The 18,954-nt window shown below is 44.9% G+C and overlaps 1 protein-coding gene across 1 annotated transcript in view; it reads left to right on the top strand.

Annotated features, from left to right (window-relative positions):
- Nucleotides 1-18,954, top strand: part of LOC128404669 (transient receptor potential cation channel subfamily V member 6-like) — a 77,925-nt gene that overhangs the window by 25,775 nt on the left and 33,196 nt on the right. The gene's annotated exons all lie outside the window — the stretch shown is intronic.

The raw sequence follows: 18,954 nt of genomic DNA, 5'->3' as shown, positions 1-18,954 counted from the left end.
CTTACATTGCCATCTTGCTTGCCACTTTTCTGCAAACAGCTCTTACACATGGCTTGCCTTTGATGGAAACACTTGTACCTCCTGGGTGAAGCTGAATTTGGCAGGGCTGATGTAGCACTATTCGGTTTCCCCAGAGTGTGGCTTGCCTGAGACGTGATTGAAATGTTACATGTGAACTACATCCTGTATTTCACAGAGGTGCAGTCAGAAGGTCAGTGTCAGGTTGACTCTCACAATGGAGAGGGAACTGCAAAATGCTTGTTGCAATGTCCCGAAAGGAAGAAGCCAAAAAGCTTGAAACCTGATTGTTGCAAGAGGTATTAGATTGCCAGGTGGATAGATTAACACTGTTGGGATTAGCTTTTGTCTGTAAGATAAGGAACCAGACAGGGTTTGGTATCTCGTTGGCACAGATACACTGCTGTACTCATGCATTTAGACCTTAGCCAGTAGGACATCCTGAAACAGAGATAAAATGAATTAGCTCCTCAAAAGTTCTCTGCAAATATTCATACTAGATTATCTCTGAATATTTTGAATAGTTGTGAAATATTAATTATTTGCATTTGACATCCACTGATACTAGATATATTATTTCAGTAATTAGGATTTGATATCCATTGACATTTAGTATTTAAAAGATGGCATACAATGTTATTTTAGTGTTTGGCAACTGGCGGTTTATGGATTTTCATATTTGATGCCTGCCTAGATTAAAATATGAAGAGATGTCAGCTAATCTAAAGCACTCAAAATTTGGGATTTTGAACGATTTAACACTCACAATGTGACTTTGAATTTTTTTTATGTGGAAATCAGCTTTTAGTGAAAGCCTAAATCTAACCAGGTGAGGTGAGTTTGAATGCAAATGACTGGGATTTGAACTGCATGGGAGCTAAAAGATAGCATATTAGGCAAAACGGGAGAGTTAGTGATATGAGGAAGAATTAGAGATATGAGGAAGAAGTGAAACACTAATTACTTGTTTCAGGGAAGGAAGAATAAAAAGAAGCAGTTTCCTGGTTCACTGTGACTGATGGGGGTGAGGCCACAGGTGAGTCTGGGGATTCTTGGTAGAAAGTCAATGGCAGGTTCTTTACAAAGAGGTGGGCAGAATTTGCCTGTTTCCTCTACCTTCCAAGATGATTCCACATAAGCTCAGGGTGGGGTGGGGTGACCAAAGGTAGGCTTGCCTTCATAGGGAGCCCCAGAGCTAAAGTGTGAACCCCACCCTGGGTTCCTTAAAGGTAAAGGTAAAGGAACCCCTGACCATTAGGTCCAGTTGCGGACGACTCTGGGGTTGCGGCGCTCATCTCGCTTTATTGGCCGAGGGAGCCGGCGTACAGCTTCCGGGTCATGTGGCCAGCATGACTAAACCGCTTCTGGCGAACCAGAGCAGCGCACGGAAACGCCGTTTACCTTCCCGCCGGAGCGGTACCTATTTATCTACTTGCACTTTGACGTGCTTTCGAACTGCTAGGTTGGCAGGAGCAGGGACTGAGCAACCGGAGCTCACCCCGTCACAGGGATTCGAACCGCTGACCTTCTGATCGGCAAGCCCTAGGCTCTGTGGTTTAGACCACAGCGCCACCCGCGGCCTAATTAACTCAACTACTGAATCATTAACAGACATCCTTCCATGTAGCGGCAGGATCATCCTGAGCTGTCACTTAAGGAAATTGCACTGAGAACTATTCAGAAATGGCACCTTATTCCTCTACACCTGGAGCATATTAAATACACCTGGAGCATATTAATTACCGTAAATTCATACCCCAGGGTGTTGGAGGGAGTGCAAAGTTAGGAAATCTTCTGGCACAGGGATGTCCAACTGGTCAGTCGCAATCTACCGATCGATCACAGGGTGTCTCTGGTCGATTGTGGTTGATCGCAGGATTCTGATCGATCAACCCAGAAAACAAAAACAAAAAACAACAACTTTGGTGAAGTCTCCCCCCTAAAAGCTCAACAATTCTGGTCAATCCAATGGGTAGATCACTGCCAGTTCATTTATAGTGGGCGTAGATCACTGTCTCTTGGAAGTTGGACATGCCTGTTCTAGCCCATGTGGGAATGCAACAAAGCCTTTTTGTATTTTGGGATTCCATCTTTACAAATACGTGTGAAATTACTGACCAACGCCTACAAAAGACAAGTGAACTAGCGCTGTTGAATTTATTTCAAGGTAAAAACTATGTTTCAGGGAACCTGCAGCCCACCTGCTGTCATTGGGCTCCACTCCCATCAGCCCCATATGGCATGGGCAGTTGCCAGTGATGATGAGAGTTGTAGTCTAACAATGTAGGGTGGGCCACAGATTCCGAGACCCTGCCTTATTAGGTATGTACATATGCTTAAAATGTTTTGTTTTGTTTTGGGTTTTTTTTAAAAAGCCCTGCATCATGAAATATTTGATTCTGCATCCTGAATAAACCAACTCAAAGCTTACAGCCCTACATTTTCAAAATGTTTAATGAACTCGTTTATTATATAATTAGTGTAGAAGATGGAAATTGGGGTGGCAGTCTTTGGCACTTTTACTTTTGAATGACACTCGTTGGAGCTTACTACTGTGTAAACACACATAGCAGCAGGCTGTGGGCAAAACCATATCTAGATAAACTTCTTAATGTGAGAAAGCCATTCAGGAGGTGACTCTGAGGTAGCTGGGTGATTTGTTTTTTTACTTACTTTCCACATGCGCTTCTTAAAATCTTCAAGGCCTTTCCATGGATGTCTGGAGTGCCCTTGACTAAAGTCAAAAGCCCTTGTTTCATTGTAGACTTTTTGTTCCAGGATTTCATCAAGAGAGGGACAATTTGTTCCCATAAAGCATTCCATACATCTTAGACATCTGTTTCTTACAGCCAAGATTGCTAGCTTTTTACACCTCTGAGAGCTGCTGCTGCTGTTATTCAAATTTTGTATACCTCCCTCGAACAGGGGCAGTTCACAATATTAAAAATACAAAATACATAATAAAACAAAAGCAAACCAATAATCTCTCCCACAAACACATTTAAAAGAACACGGAATGTTAATCACCCAAAGGCCTGGCTGTGTTTAGATGCGAGTGTCTGAGGAACACTGCCAGGTTTGAGAGGACCCTGGGAAAAGTGGACTCGGCGGGGAGGGGCATGCTGGCCATTGTCTCTCTCCACTACCCCCCCAGTCCTGTGTCATCAAAAATCCTCCTTCCATATTACACTGGTTGTTCCGACCGTCTCCTGCCTCCCTTCCCCTGTATACCAGGCAGGAAGGGGTCCCATAATAGCTGTACACTTTAATATGATTATAACGTACTCTTTGAAAAATTAACACAATGGTAAAAAGGTAATGGTAAAGGGACCCCTGATCATTAGGTCCAGTTGCGGACGAGTCTGGGGTTGTGGTGCTCATCGCTTTACTGGCTGAGGGAGCCAGCGTACAGCTTCTGGATCATGTGGCCAGCATGACTAAGTCGCTTCTGGCGAACCAGAGCAGCGCACGGAAACGCCGTTTACCTTCCCGCCGGAGCGGTACCTATTTATCTACTTGCACTTCATGCTTTCGAACTGCTATGTTGGCAGGAGCAGGGACCGAGCAACGGGACCTCACCCCGTCGCAGGGATTTGAACTGCTGAACTTCTGATCGGCAAGTCCTAGGCTCTGTGGTTTAACCCACAGTGCCACCCGTGTCCCAGAACACAATGGTACATAAACCCTAATACTAGCTACAATATTCCCCTCTTCCTATGAAATCTCTTGGCGAGACCTGGCAATGCTACTCATTATATGAACCAGCTCCAGCTAACACAAAAGCCTTATGCAGGTGATATGATTGAGACTGCAAATGCTGACCCTGCATTCAAGGTCCCACCCATGCCAGGGATGGAAGCCAGTGTGGCTAAGGCTCTGCGCACTATATCAGTACCTTTGATTTTGCATTTTGAACTACATGCACTTAGATATCGGTACAGACAGGACCTTAAACTCACAGAGACTGGGGGGATTCATATGAATCTTCTGTGCTCTAAGAGGGGAAGACATGTGATAGTTCTATATATATATATATATATGTATGGCTGCGATTTGGTGGCTAACTTGCCTATGGATTTTGTGGAAGAGCTGACCAGCTGGGAGAGATGGAAAAAGAAAGCTCTGTAACCAGAAAACCACCACAAACTCCTGCCCATAGGATTAGTCGGTCCATGACATATGGTACTGTTAACATGAGGCTTCCAATGTGGAGGTTTCAAACATTTGGAACTGAAACTAGCATCTGGAAGAAGCAGTTGTGATTTTGGAATGCGTTTCACCAGTTTACAAAGTGTGACATAAACTTCCCAGAGCTCTTTAAAAACTGCGAACTTCACAGTATACATTGGCACCTTCTAGATTGGCAGTAATGTGCTGTACTGAGCAGGTGTGATGTTATTGTTTACTGTTCATAAATCAACTTATACATAATGGCATTTCTCTGCCCCATGGTGAGTTCTGCTGGGGTGCCAGTTGCCAACGTTCCTGGATGGGTTTGGCTCATTGTGAAGCTGCATGTTAATTAAAGTAGCTGAAATGGCTTTGAAGAGGTGGCATTTGAGTATTTGTCAATATAACCTTGTGCCATTCGTGAATCTATCTGCTGAGGGTGTAGCAGGGAGCAGGTTAGGACATGGGGAATCTCTGCATCACATTCCTGCTTCATTGTCTTGCTCATAGGGCGGCATTGGAAAAATCATTATCTTCCCACTTTCCTACCAGGTGATGAACAACAAACAATGGTTGCATTTAGGTTTGTATGTTAGAGCATAGTGCTGCTAATGTCAAGGTTGCAGGTTCGAGCCTCATATGGGACAGCGGCATATTCCTGCATTGCAGAGGGTTGGACTAGATGATTATTACTGTATTTTAATATTGTTGTTATTGTTGTTGTTGTTTAGTCGTTTAGTCGTGTCCGACTTTTCGTGACCTCATGGCACACCAGGCACTCCTGTCTTCTACTGCCTCCCGCAGTTTGGTCAAACTCATGCTGGTAGCTTCCACAACACTGTCCAACCATGTCGTCCTCTGTCGTCGTCCCCTTCTCCTTGTGCCTTCCATCTTTCCCAACATCAGGGTCTTTTCCAGGGAGTCTTCTCTTCTCATGAGGTGGCCAAAATATTGGAGCCTCGGTTTCACGTTCTGTCCTTCCAGTGAGCACTTAGGGCTGATTTCCTTCAGAATGGATAGGTTTGATCTTCTTGCAGTCCACGGGACTCTCAAGAGTCTCCTCCAGCACCATAATTCAAAAGCATCCATTCTTCGGCGATCAGCCTTCTTTATGGTCCAGCTCTCACTTCCATATATCACTACTGGGAAAACCATGGCTTTAACTATACGGACCTTTGTTGGCAAGGTGATATCTCTGCTTTTTAAGATGCTGTCTAGGTTTGTCATTGCTTTTCTCAAAAATCCATGAAGGGGATTTTAATATTACTGTATTTTAATATTTGGTTGGAAGCCGCCCACAGTGGCTGGGGAAGCCCAGCCAGATGGGCGGGGTATAAATAATAAATTATTATAATATTATTATTATTATCCTCGGGGTCCCTTCCAACTCTACAATTCTAGGATTCTATGATGTGGCTTGTTTCTCTCATTAAATATTTGGCACATGAAAGCTGGAGAAGTGTATGGCCGACATAGTGTGGGGGGCTGTGGGTGCTCCACAACATTCCCCATGAAGGGGCAGGGCACCCACAATTTTTGCACCACTTGTGTGACATCACAGGCCTGCGCTGAGCACCCACAAAGTGTGGCAGGACCCTGCACCCATGATGGCCGATACAGGATTCGCATCGGTGCTATAATATATGTGCATGTTGCAAAAACTGGCCGTGGTGTGTGCCGATCCCCTGTCAACCTGCAAAAAGGAAACCTGGCATGGAGTATTGGATGCTTGAGAGTAAAAAAACCACAGGCTTCTGCAGAGAGCACATCTGCAACAATGCGGATGATGAAGGGCAGGCTGCTGTTGCGTTAGTGCTGATTTGCTGGGTGAGGAAAGCCATGTGAATTTCAGCCAAATTTTCTAGCAAGCTGGTACAGAGAGGTAAAGCAAACTTTTCTGCCCTGCCAGCCCAGATATTATAGTCTGGCTGGAGGATTGCTTGATTGTGCAAGTGATGGAGTTCTTCCAGGTCAGCCAGGTGAAGAAGTGGGAAATTTCCAATCAACACTGAGGAAGTTCCTTCCACTGCCTGTTATCCCCATTCAGTTAGATGGGTGAGATAATATGAAGACATTGATCCCTTGCCGCATGTGACTTTGCTAGAAACTGGGTCATGTTTCTCAGAACCCGGGCCCAGGAGCTTATCGGTGGGTTACATTAGTTAATGGTGGATAAATTTCTGTGAAAATTTGCCCATCATTGCCTGTATAAATACACAACTGCTAGGGAGTGTTGGGCAATTTCTAAGGCATGTTCAGCTCATGTAGAGCAGGGGTAGGGGATGTGGGTGGTGCTGTGGTCTAAACCACTGAGCCTCTTGGGCTTGCCGATCGGAAGGTTGACGGTTCGCATTCCTGAGACGGAGTGAGCTCCTGTTGCTCTGTCCCAGCTCCTGACAACGTAGCAGTTCGAAAGCACACTAGTGCAAGTAGATAAATAGAAGGGAAGGTAAATGGCATTTCTGTGCGCTCTGGTTTCCATCATGGTGTTCTGTTGCGCCAGAAGTGGTTTAGTCATGCTGGCCACATGACCTGGAAAGCTGTCTGTAGAGAAACGCCAGCTCCCTTGGCCTGAAAGCGAGATGAGCGCTGCAACCCCATAGTCACCTTTGACTGGACTTAACCATCCAGGGGTCCTTTACCTTAGAGCAGGGGTGGGGAGCCAGCAGCCTGCAAGCCTCACTAGACATCCATGTATCACCATTTGGCAATTTCGGCCAAGCCATCCCACCTGCCCTATACCTGAAATATAAGAAGAATCCCTTCAAAGCCCTGTGCAAGAAAAGGGGAACTAGCAAAACACCTGACATTGCACAAGTGGTGCAGACATAAGCAGGTGCTAGAGACATAAGCTGGTCTCACGCAAGCAAAGTAACATTGGGTCGGAACTTGCAAGTTCCATGTATAAATCCATTTAAAATTGATTCCTCCTCCATCCCAATCCCTCAGGTATCAATTCTGAAAAATGCTGGCAGTCTGTGAAACCAGCTTCCAAGTTATTGGGCGTGGAGTTCACAGTAAAAGAAATTTGCTGTGTCCAGAGATTTTAGAAATGAATAGCAGCAATTGGTCAATGTATTGGAGAAATCTGCATGAAATACACTATTGGGGTTCCCCACCATCACCAGGCTTGCATCAGAAGTGTCATGCTTGTCAAACAAATGGCTTGAACCTCTGGCAGAGGCAGAGTTCTGATTTAGCAGTCTGGGCGACATGTTCGAGAATGAGAAATGTAACCTTCAACTCCTTTAGATAGTAACAATGAAGCATATTTTATAAACTAGGAGCACAGTTGGTATCCATTTGTGTTATTTATTTCCTTTATTCCTGAAGTTAGAGTGAGATATTTGTAGCTATTATGGACAAACGTCCCAAACAAACCAGCAGGTTTCTGAACAGTCAACCACAGATCTGTGAAAACAGAAAACGTTAGCATGCTGCGCAATTGAGCCAATTACAGAGAACACGGAGAAAGTGCAATAGTCAAATATTCTGAGCAACAATCTGTTGCCAAGGCAATGGCAAGCTGGCTAGCATTTTGAGTGGGGAAGGAAGCCCACATGCTAGGATGCAAGCTAACCATTTGGAAAGCCCAACCATATGAGAATTATGTGGATGCAAATACATTTGTAATTGTCTCAAACATTGTAGTATTTCATGTTGGTAAAGCAGAGATGTGTGTGGAAACATTGGGGAGGTTTGTGGATGCCTGCTTGCAAGTGATTGGGGTGTGTGTGTGTAGTGGGGCCTAAACCCTAGAAATTAATAAATGGTAGGGTTTTGATTAATTGGGATGTGGATGAAAGTACAAGCTGCAGAACTGTGCCAGACAAGGAATCCCAGGGCTGGTTTATGGAAACCAGCCTGGCTTACCTGGTGAAGAGCAGATCTGTTAACATGACAAAAGGGGTTGACGGGCCATCGGAGAGGAATCCTTTGGCCTGGGGAGACAGAAGTTGCCAATGTGATGGGGTCCTATCACCTCAGACAAGAAAAGGGAGTCTTGAGCAAGAGTTGCTGGGAAGAAGGAGGAAGCAGAGAAAAGACTGGGATCCATCTTGGGCAGGTTGGCTGAAGGCCAGCTGCACTGCTGTGAGGGACAAGCCCCTCTTGAAATGACCATGCTGTAAGATCTGGCCTCCCTCCATGCAGAAGCGTAAATAGGTGGATAAACCATATTTCTTAAAGCTACGACAGTCTCTGCTGTGTCTCAGTTCTCCAAAGGGGACCACAGACCCTGGATGAGTGCCTGAGGCCCCATAGGCTCTTGCTAGCGCTCAGCAGAGAGAGGGCGAGGCACCCAACTTTTGCAACAATATGTTTACACCATATGCTATGTCTACTCAGAAGTAAGTCCCTTGAGTTCCCAGGTAAGCAGGCATCCCAACTGCAGCTGTGAAGTGCCACGGGGCAGCTGAGACTTTTGCCTTGACAAAACGTTCTGAAGGAAGCTAAAGAAATTGAAGACAGCATGTTTAAAAAATGCAGTCTGTGGAAATGCAGTCTGTGCTAGGAAAGGAACACAAGGTCGGGAGTTGAAGAAAAAAAGTACATCTTCAGCAGCAGAAGCTGCAGGTTATAATTAAATGCATGGGAGTTTGGGCTGGTCACCTGTCCTTACGCACAGCGAACAAAGGCATCTTTTCTTGCCAAGTGTTTGCGTAACCAGCTGTAGAATTTACGGTAGAATTTACAGTAAATTGGCAGGTGATGGGGCACCTTAAAATGGCTCATAGCTTTTCAGAGTAAACACCAGTTGTTTCAATAGAAACTTTTTATGTGGCTTTGATACCAGAAGGGAACAGGCAGGGAGAGAACATTGTGGAGCACATGAGAAGGCGTTGCCTGTGTTCCACCCTCCTCTCCCACATTCTCTTTTTAATGCAAAAAAAAGCTAAAATGTACACATACACTAAACAGCCAAACTGGCAAGTTTGTATCTTCTTTGGCCTTTAAATACTAGAGTTCGTAGGTCAGATCAGTCTACCAGAGCTCCTGGATAATACTCTACTGAATTTTTGTAGGGTTCGGTTTTTCCATTGGCTTTTTCTGTATCCCTTTCTTGGCACAAAGTGCTTGGCAGAGTTGCCAGCTGGTGATGCCCACTTTCAAGGATGTGAACATTTCCCCTTTTTGCCAATTAATTTTCATTGCTTTTCAAAAACTTTAACAAATTTAGCATCACGATAATTCAAATTCGATACGAATTTGACGTCCCACTCCGCCATCTTGATGTTTCTCTTCCTACCCTTATTGCATACATTTCCAAATTGCATTTCAAAAACTTAAAAATATTTAAACATTTTATCCTTGATCTTCTCTCCCCCCCCCCCCCCATTTTCTTCCCTCTTCATCTCCCTTCTCATTTTCGGCTCCTGCTAGATTTTTTACTTAACTATAATATATTCCCCCATTTCAAGGAGAGTTACTCTTCACTTTGTCAGCCCACAAACCCTTACTTTTAAATTGGTAACCCTCCATTAAAGTCCATCTCTCCCAAGGATGTGAATATTTTCAAGCCTCTGGGTTCACACGTGGCCTGAAATATCGCGGGGACGACAACACTCTTTCTGAATAGACTGAATGAAAGATTTCGTGGGAGTGGGGATGCTAGTTTGAGTGCACTGCTACAATCCTAGGCTCATGCTCGTATGCAGGTGAAAAAGGTAAAGGACCCCTGGATGGTTAAGTCCAGTCAAAGGAGACTATGAGGTTCCAGTGCTCATCTCGCTTTCAGGCCAAGGGAGCTGGCGTTTCTCCACAGACAGCTTTCCAGGTCATTTGGCCAGCATGACTAAACCACTTCTGGTGCAACGGAACACCGGAATGGAAACCAGAGCGCACAGAAACGCCGTTTACCTTCCCACCGGAGCGATACCTATTTATCTACTTGCACTGGTGTACTTTCAAACTGCTAGGTTGGCAGGAGCTGGGACAGAGCAATGGGAGCTCACTCCATTGCGGGGATTCAAACCGCTGACCTTCCGATTGGGAAGCCCAGGAGGCTCAGTGGTTTAGACCACAGCGCCACCCTCGTCCCATATAAACATATAAACACATATAAACATGTGTGCTGGCATTCCGACTTAATAACACCCATGTACCTGTCTCAAACACAATTGCTGCCTAAAGCTTGTAGGCACTGTAAGGACGTCTGCAATGCACTAGACTCCTCTGGTTTTAGCCACTGAATTCTGGTGTCTGAATCCAACACAGAGCTAGACAGGCTTAAACCCACTAGAATAGTTCCTAAATCTGTATTGGATTAGAGCCTACAAATTGCTCTGGTCGATGCTGCCACCATTTGGCCTTAAAATGCCACTACATTGACTAATATATTCAGATATATGCTACTTGTGCGAGGTGCTGTTGAGAACACAAGCCCTGCCAAACAAGCAAAACGGTGTTCAAAGGAAGTAAGTTGAGTTGCTCTCCCAGATCCTGCTGTCAAGGAAATAAAAATGCCTACAAAGTACAATGCCATTGGCCGTTAATAAGAACAAATTAATAGTTAATAACAACAAATATCACATGGAGATTTAAACACTGCCCTGGCTGTCAGTATGCATGAAGAGAGCAAAATTTTTGTTCATAGAATCGTAGAATTGGGACCGTGAGAATCCTCTAGTTATTTTCTCCCCTAATTTCTTATATGCTTAATTCATTGAACAACATATTTCAAGATGCGTGTGACCTTGTCTTGGTGATCTTGAGTGATCCACTCTGCAGCTCTCTGAATTCCCTGCTGCGAAGTCACGCGCTGCTCAAGCAACGAGTCTCAGAAATAATTGTTTTCTAGACATCAAAACACTGCTCTTCCAAGAAACCGCTTGTGTGGTCTTGTTGCAGGGTATGGTTGTAAATACATTTTAAAATCTAGTATAATGCAAATAGCATTCCTCCTCCTCAGCTTGCCAGAATCCATCTTCAAAATTAATCATCGCTGTTTCTTGCCAAGATGCTTTATAGATCCTTCTGGTTCTATAAATTATTTTTCCACATATCACACATGCAGGTTATCTTCTGGTTTGTCATGATGGTTTTTTTATGGCAGAGTTTTATGGTGCACTTGGGGAATAAGCAAAATGGTTTGCTTTCAAATGTAGTGCATTTCTTCACCAGAAATATATTTTCCTTTACTGAGTTTTTCTTATATGTGGGGAGGTCTCTCCCACCCCAGAGTAGCTGCACATTTTTTCTGCTGCTGCTGGTGAATAGAATATTAGAATTATAGAACTGTACAGTTGGAAGGGACCATGAGGGTCATCTAGTCCAACCCTCTTCGATACAAGAATTTTTTGCCCAACATGGGGTTCGAACCCACAACCCTGAGATTAAGAGCCTCATACTCTGCCAACTGTGCTATCTGCAGTTCGCTCAATATACTACCCCCCTTGCCAGCCCACCTCAAGAACGGGACAGTAGTGTAGCCTTTGAATGAGCATGGCTTCTACCGTGTTTGCCACCCATCTTAATTCACCCAAAATTAATTGTCCTGGCTTCCAGATCCACTGTATGTAACATAAGCTGTTTTCCATCTACTTCTTACCTCTGTCCCATTTCCCTCTCGCCCTCCCCTGGTGATTGGAGACAATGGTTCTATCCACACCATACATTCAGAGCAAATTGAACACGCATTTAAAGCACATGGTTTTCCCCAAAACAACCATGGGAACTGTAGTTTGTTATGTGTGCTCAGAATTGTTAACCAGGTGAGAGAGAGAAGGAGTCACAGTTCCTAGGGTTGACTGAGTGAAGTTATGTGCTTTAAATATGCATTGAATGTGCTTTGAATGCATGTTGCAGATTTGCCCTACAAAGTTCTACCGGAAGCACTGCAAGTCCTTTCTTTGTGTGCTGGCTTTTAGCACCTAGGATTATAACAATCGTGGGTGGTTTTCTGGCACTTGTTTTAATCTCCTCTAATCTGGTTTTAATTTGGTATTTTATATATAATAGAATCCATTAATTGTTGAGTTGTTCTGCCCATTGGCTATTAGGAAAGAGACAGAGGGAAAGAAAGACCAGGAAATGTTCAGTTAAAACCAGGCAAAAGCATAACGGTGGCTCCAATCCAACACAATTGGCAGATGCTCTGAGTGTTCCTGTTTTCCCGGGACAGTCCTGGATTTACAGAAGCCGTTCCGGTTCCTGATTTGATCCTGTAATGTCCTGCTTTTCCTCAGGACATCTCTAATTCCATTGGAGAAATGTTGGAGGGTATGGAGTTATGCAACCCCCGAGCCAAGGAGATAAGTAACTATACAACCTTTAGAAGACATCTGAAGGCAGCCCTGTATAGGGAAGTTTTTTTTAAAAAATCATTATATTTTTATATATGTTGGAAGCCATCCAGAGTGGCTAGGGCAACCCAGTCAGTTGAGGATGTTGTTGTTGCTTAGTCGTTTAGTCGTGTCCGACTCTTCGTGACCCCATGGACCAGAGCACGCCAGGCACTCCTGTCTTCCACTGCCTCCCGCAGTTTGGTCAGATTCATGTTTGTAGCTTCGAGAACACTGTTCAACCATCTTGTCCTCTGTCGTCCCCTTCTTCTTGTGCCCTCCATCTTTCCCAACATCAGGGTCTTTTCCAGGAAGTCTTCTCTTCTCATGAGGTGGCCAAAGTATTGGAGCCTCAGCTTCACAATCTGTCCTTCCAGTGAGCACTCAGGGCTGATTTCCTTAAGAATGGATACGTTTGAGTCCATGGAACTCTCAAGAGTCTCCTCCAGCACCATAATTCAAAAGCATCAGTTGAGGATAGAGGGGTATAAATATATTATTATTATTATTATTATTATTATTATTATTATTATTATTATTATTAATTGAGGGCATCCCTATTTTCATTGGAGAAATGTTGGAAGGTATGAAATGGAAAATGATCTACAACACAATAAATAGCAGTAAGGCTTCAGTCCTGTAATACTTATCTGGGAGCAAGCCCCATTACACATAGTGGGACTCGCTTCTGAGTAAATTTGCGCAGGATAGCACTGCTTGGCTGCAACCCTATTTTCTGGAATAAGTTCCTTGAAAGTCATCAGCACCTGCTTCTGATTCAGCATGCATAGGCTCTTAGAGGGGGAACCTGCCTCCTTCGCCACTCCCATACGGTATTTTATACAGAGATAATACTTTAAGATTTGGAAGGCTTGGTAATGGGCCTAGAAATGGAATTTACAAATATTTTTTTCAAATGCACATTTCTACACATCCCAACCAGATATTATGTGCCCGCAGATTGGAGGAGAATCACTCCTCCGAAAGAACAATTTAAAACAAAATGAATTATTATTATTATTATTCATAATACTATCATATATCCTCTCTCCTACCCGTCTCTATTGTGGGCCACTTGCAGTTACCCATTTTTATGACTATTTGAAACGTAAAATTTAGCGATCCCCTGCCGCCTGGATGCAAATAAAATCCCACAATTAAAAGCAGACACCGTATATTTCTCCCTCTCTTTATATTAAATGTTAATTAAAGCTGCATGGAAGGCAAGTTGAATGTATTTGGGTTGTGGCGTCTTGTCCTCAAGACCTTCGGTGGTTTCTAGAAGGTCAGATGTTCTCTTTCCCCAAGGGGTTTGCAAGATAATTCTTAGTGGGTTTCCAGGTGTAGCCAGGGCAAATCACTGGCACCTCGGGGGCAGAATCAGCTGTTCGCTTGGTTTTCAGATGGTAGTAAAAGGTAAAGGTAAAGGACCCCTGGGTGGTTAAGTCCAGTCAAAGGCTACTATGGGATTGCGGTGCTCATCTTGCTTTCAGGCCAAGGGAGCCAGCGTTTGTCCACAGACAGCTTTCCGGGTCCTGTGGCCAGCATGACTAAAGCGCTTCTGGTGCAACGGAACACTGTGACGGAAACCAGAATGCACGGAAATGCCGTTTACCTTTCAACCACAGTGGTGCCTATTTATCTACTTGCACTGGTGTGCTTTCGAACTGCTAGGTTGGCAGGAGCTGGGAAAGAGAAACGGGAGCTCATTGCATCGTGGGGATTCGAACCACCGGCCTTCTGATTGGCAAGCCTAAGAGGCTCAGTGGTTTAGACCACAGCGCCACCCGCGTACCTCTAGTACACATGGCAGTACTAGTTTTTTTTACTGACCAGTCCAATGTTCCCGGTGTTCGTGGGAAATTCTCAGCAATAATGTACGCAGCTGAACTGGGTCAATTTTTAGTCCCTGGGAAAGGGTATAAACTTGCTGCAACTCTGCTGAAATGGCAGGTGGGCGGGCGGTTTCATAAACGCCTTACTACTGGGGGTGGGGAGGGCCTCAGGTCCATGAGACTAAGGGTTAAAATGTCCAATGCTTTTACAGGGACAACTTCTCAGAAGGCACCAATGTCAGTGCAGTCATTTTGCCAAGATGGAAAAAGTATACTGCTGCACACAGAAGGCTTCCTCCTTTGCAGTGCCTGCTGCCTTTCAAAGGAGCACAGCCACCTGCTCCCTGGTTTAATCTGAGAGGAGGTGGCAGTTTTTTCCTAGGAGAATGTTATTTTACTTAGGGAAAGTTCATGCACCGCGAATGAACACTTTCCCCTTTTAAAAAACGAACCCCACAAAATTCTGAAACTGGCCCACAATGATTTATCAAGTAGACGTTTCTGGGGGAAATTATCCTTCTCCTATCCTAAATCAGAATTTCCTTTATAAGCAAAATGCTTATTTGGCTGCAATATACATAGGACTGGGATGCCGGTCAATTATCATCAAATTTATTTTTTTTGTTAATTGTTGCTTAGAAATGATAAAAATAACTATTTGCAAGCAGTCCTTGAAGCAGCATACAAAGCTAATTCTGCAAACTGATTACCTATTATTTGATTCTGATCAAGTATTCAATGAAGCCGAGAATGCTCTAGATATATATTTATATTAAGTATTGGTGCAAAAACCAGTATATCAGCTGTGTCTGTTTTCCGCACACCTTCCTTTCACAACATTCGTGAGGCTACACCTTCCTTTCCAGTAATATTCTCTCTCTTCTCCATCCATAAAATAAACAAAAACAGCTCCCTCCAAAAGGCAGCAGGAGTTTAAATAAAACATAACAAGCCCTGATAGTTCATAGCAGGAGGGAAAAGGATGCCATGAATCTGTGCCAAGCTGTTTCCATTTAGTGTGAGTGATTCTGCCTCAAGACTGGTGCCAGCCTCACTTCCTAATTTGGGGGCATTTGTTGGATCTGGGCCCAGGGTTTTTAATTAAAAGGGTCTGAGGTGTGGCACTTGGGGCTGTGCCCTCTGTCTTCTGGCAGACCAGCTCCCCTCAGACAGACAAGTTTTCCTTAATTGAGGTAATCCTTGGCGTCGTGTGAGCACAGGAGCTGATTCCTGCTGGGCTTTGGGCCTTGACATTTTCCAGCTATTCCCACACTCCAAGAGATTGTAAGCTGGCATTCTGCCACCAGAAATCTCCGTATGGGAAACGGCCAAGATGAAATACATTTTTTTCGCGCCTTATTGACAGGAGTGAAATTAAACAAGTTCTCCGCTTTTCTAATTCTCCCTGAAAGGGTTGATTGGCACCTAGATTTTAAATTTGCCAGGTGTCCTTTAGTTTGAGGGTTGCCCCCACAGTTTAACAACTCCCGAAGTGTTGCAGCTCCCTAGAACGCAACAGAGATCTTTATGTTGCAGTGCTTTTTAGCAGGGAGTACTGAGGTGGAAATAGGGGACGCGGGTGGTGCTGTGGTCTAAACCACAGAGCCTAGGGCTTGCCGATCAGAAGGTCGGCGGTTCGAATCCCCGCGACGGGGTGAGCTCCCGTTGCTCAGTCCCTGCTCCTGCCAACTTAGCAGTTCGAAAGCACGTCAAAGTGCAAGTAGATAAATAGATACCACTCCGGCGGGAAGGTAAACGGCGTTTCCGTGTGCTGCTCTGGTTCGCCAGAAGCGGCTTAGTCATGCTGGCCACATGACCCGGAAGCTGTACGCCGGCTCCCTCGGCCAATAAAGCGAGATGAGCGCCGCAACCCCAGAGTCGGCCACGACTGGACCTAATGGTCAGGAGTCTCTTTACCTTTACTGAGGTGGAAACATGCAGCCACTGCTATTGAGCTGGGTGTTTGTATCATTTTAATGCACGTGCTTCCGTGAACTCAGTGGCAACTATAGATGGTGAACATACATAAATGAGTTCATCTAGAACAAAGTATTACTTATTGCATTATTTTCATCATCCAGCCGCAACAAAAGGATAAGCTGAGAGTCTATTTGCATGGGGGGGGGATACACTGTTCCTTCTCTTAGTTTTCCCTCGACTCATGGATTTTATTAATTTTTAAATTGCAATTATTACCCTCACCATTCCTCTAAGGAACTCAAGGTGGTATACATGGTTCTCCCCTCTCCAGTTTATCCTGTCTCCGTTGTCTTGCCTGTCTTTGCTCCTCCCTCTTCATGCCTCTTCTGGTTCTGGGAGACCAGATAAGAGGGGAGCTGGTTGCAACAGGAAGGGGAGACACCCTGGCTTCTTCACCAGCCTGCCTCATCTCTGCCTCTTGGTCCCCCTCTTTTCCAGCCTCCACTTCTGCCTCTGATTCTAGACTGCTCTCTGCCCCATCTTCTTTCTGCTCAGTAAGCCCTGTTACCTCTTCAGCTTCTGACACCAGCTCTTCCCAGTCTTCTTCCTCCTATCCCTCTGACTAGTCATTATTGTCCCACCACCAACCCCCTGGCTCTGAGCCTTCTTCCCCTGGGAGTTTCCTTGGGGGGTTCCCCAGCTGATGTCTCCCAACATTCCTCTGCATCCAGCCAGCCCATGACAAACCATTAGATTAAGAGCTATGTATAAACCTTTGCCAATGTGTGAATGATACTGTAGATGGAAGTTTAGCTGTTCGTAGTGTGTGTGTGTATTACCGTATTGTTCGCCCTATAGGACGCACTTTTCCCCCTCCAAAAATGAAGGGGAAATGTGTGTGCGTCCTATGGGGTGAATGCAGGCTTTCGCTGAAGCCTGGAGAGCGAGAGACGTCGGTTGCTCTCCAGGGCTATCCACAAGCCGTGGGAGGGCTGCGCAAAGTCGCGCAGTTCTCCCACAGCTTGCGGAGAGTTGCCTGCATGCCGAAGCCTGGGCGCACTGAGCTCAGCGTGCCCAGACTTCGAGCTTCCCGCAGCTCTCCGCAAGCCGTGCGAGCCCGGCGCTGGGCTCCCATGGCTTGCGGAGAGCTGCCTGTTCTGGGGGCTGGGGTCGGGGGAAGCTCGGGCTTCCCCCGCCCCAGCCCCGCGCCTGGGGGGAAAAATAATTTCCCCCCCTTTATTTCCCCCCCAAAAAACCAGGTGTGCCTTATGGGCCGGTGCGTCCTATGGGGCGAAAAATACGATAAGTTTTTAAACAAATTATTTTCAAAAAATGCTTTTCTTATATAATAGTGTGGTCAAGTAATAGCTGGATTTTTTAAGGTGCATTTGACAATTACCCCATTTTTTTGTGAAAATATAATAAGGATAGCTGGTATTTGGAGTCTGTAATGAGCTCCAGTGTTAGTTCCCACTTGATACCTTATTCATGTACTTCAGCTGAAAACCTCATTGAGATATGAATAAAAATGTCACACTTAACCTTAAGTATTCCTAGCCTAGCTCCTACATCAACAGAAATAAGCCATTGTATCTTTTTAATCAAATTTTTCTCCACAGTTGGGAATACCCATTACTCCCTAATTACTATGATCGGGGACTAACTGATCCCAATGCCCATTAATAAAACCCTCAGATAAAAAAACCCAACAAACGTGCATATGTGTAGGTACACACAGATGTTACACACACACAACACAACACAACACAACACAACACAACACAACACAACACAACGGGGAACGTGAGCCAAAGTACCACAGAATAATTAATGATTTTATTATAGGAAAATAATCAAGGATGAAGCGAAATGTTTTGGCATTTGGCATTTGCCAAGTTTGAAGAGGTCTTCTAGGAATTCTTGGCAGTCTGCGGTGATTAAAACAGCAAGCGAAAAAGACCCGGGATGCCATTATACAATTGCATCACCGTTGTGCGGTGTTCTAACCAGAGCAGATGTACTTGCGCACATCAATACCCTGTCAATAAAAAAAAAGGGAAGACTAGCAAGTCACACATGTGCAAATTCCGAAATGGTGTAGAAATCCTCCCAAGTTAAACTGGAAGGCAAGTGAAGTTGGGACATAAGGCAGAGCCAGCTGTGGGGCAAATAACAAAATGGGCCAGGGCAAACAGCTGCTCAACCTTGCAGATTGGGGACCCCCTATTCTGTCCTCTAATCGAGCATCATTGTGCGCACTGGCAAACCTCTGCCATGCACAGGTGTGTTACAGGTGTGAGAGAGGATCGTTGCCGCTCCCCCTGTCTCTTATACTTGGAAGGTTTTGCATTCTTCGAAGGCATTATAAAGACAGCTGTGAACCTGATGATGAGGGAGGGCTCCTGCAATATGGTGCCTCCAATAGTTTTGAATCCCTTTCCCACAGCACGCTTTGGAGGCACAAATTAGGAGTCCATTTGTTCCCCTCTAAAGATTCCTCAACTCGCTCTCAAAGGAAAGGATTTTCTGTTTTCTAGCTGGTTCCTATTATGTTTCACATCCAGTTAAAGAAGGACACAGGGCACCGTGAACGTCTCCTGCAGAACTTTGTGGTCCTTGAATGGCTGGGCAAGAACACTGCTGGAGCCTTCTGAACTCCTGTTGGTTTCAAGAGAGGTCGCACAGGAAACCTTTCTGGTTGATTTGAATCCTATTAATAATACTCTGAA

Source organism: Podarcis raffonei, chromosome 17 (assembly GCF_027172205.1).
Source record: "Podarcis raffonei isolate rPodRaf1 chromosome 17, rPodRaf1.pri, whole genome shotgun sequence".
NCBI classification, from domain to species: domain Eukaryota; kingdom Metazoa; phylum Chordata; class Lepidosauria; order Squamata; family Lacertidae; genus Podarcis; species Podarcis raffonei.
The sequence above is the reverse complement of the archived record's forward strand: the minus strand, read 5'-3'. Positions and strand labels throughout refer to the sequence as shown.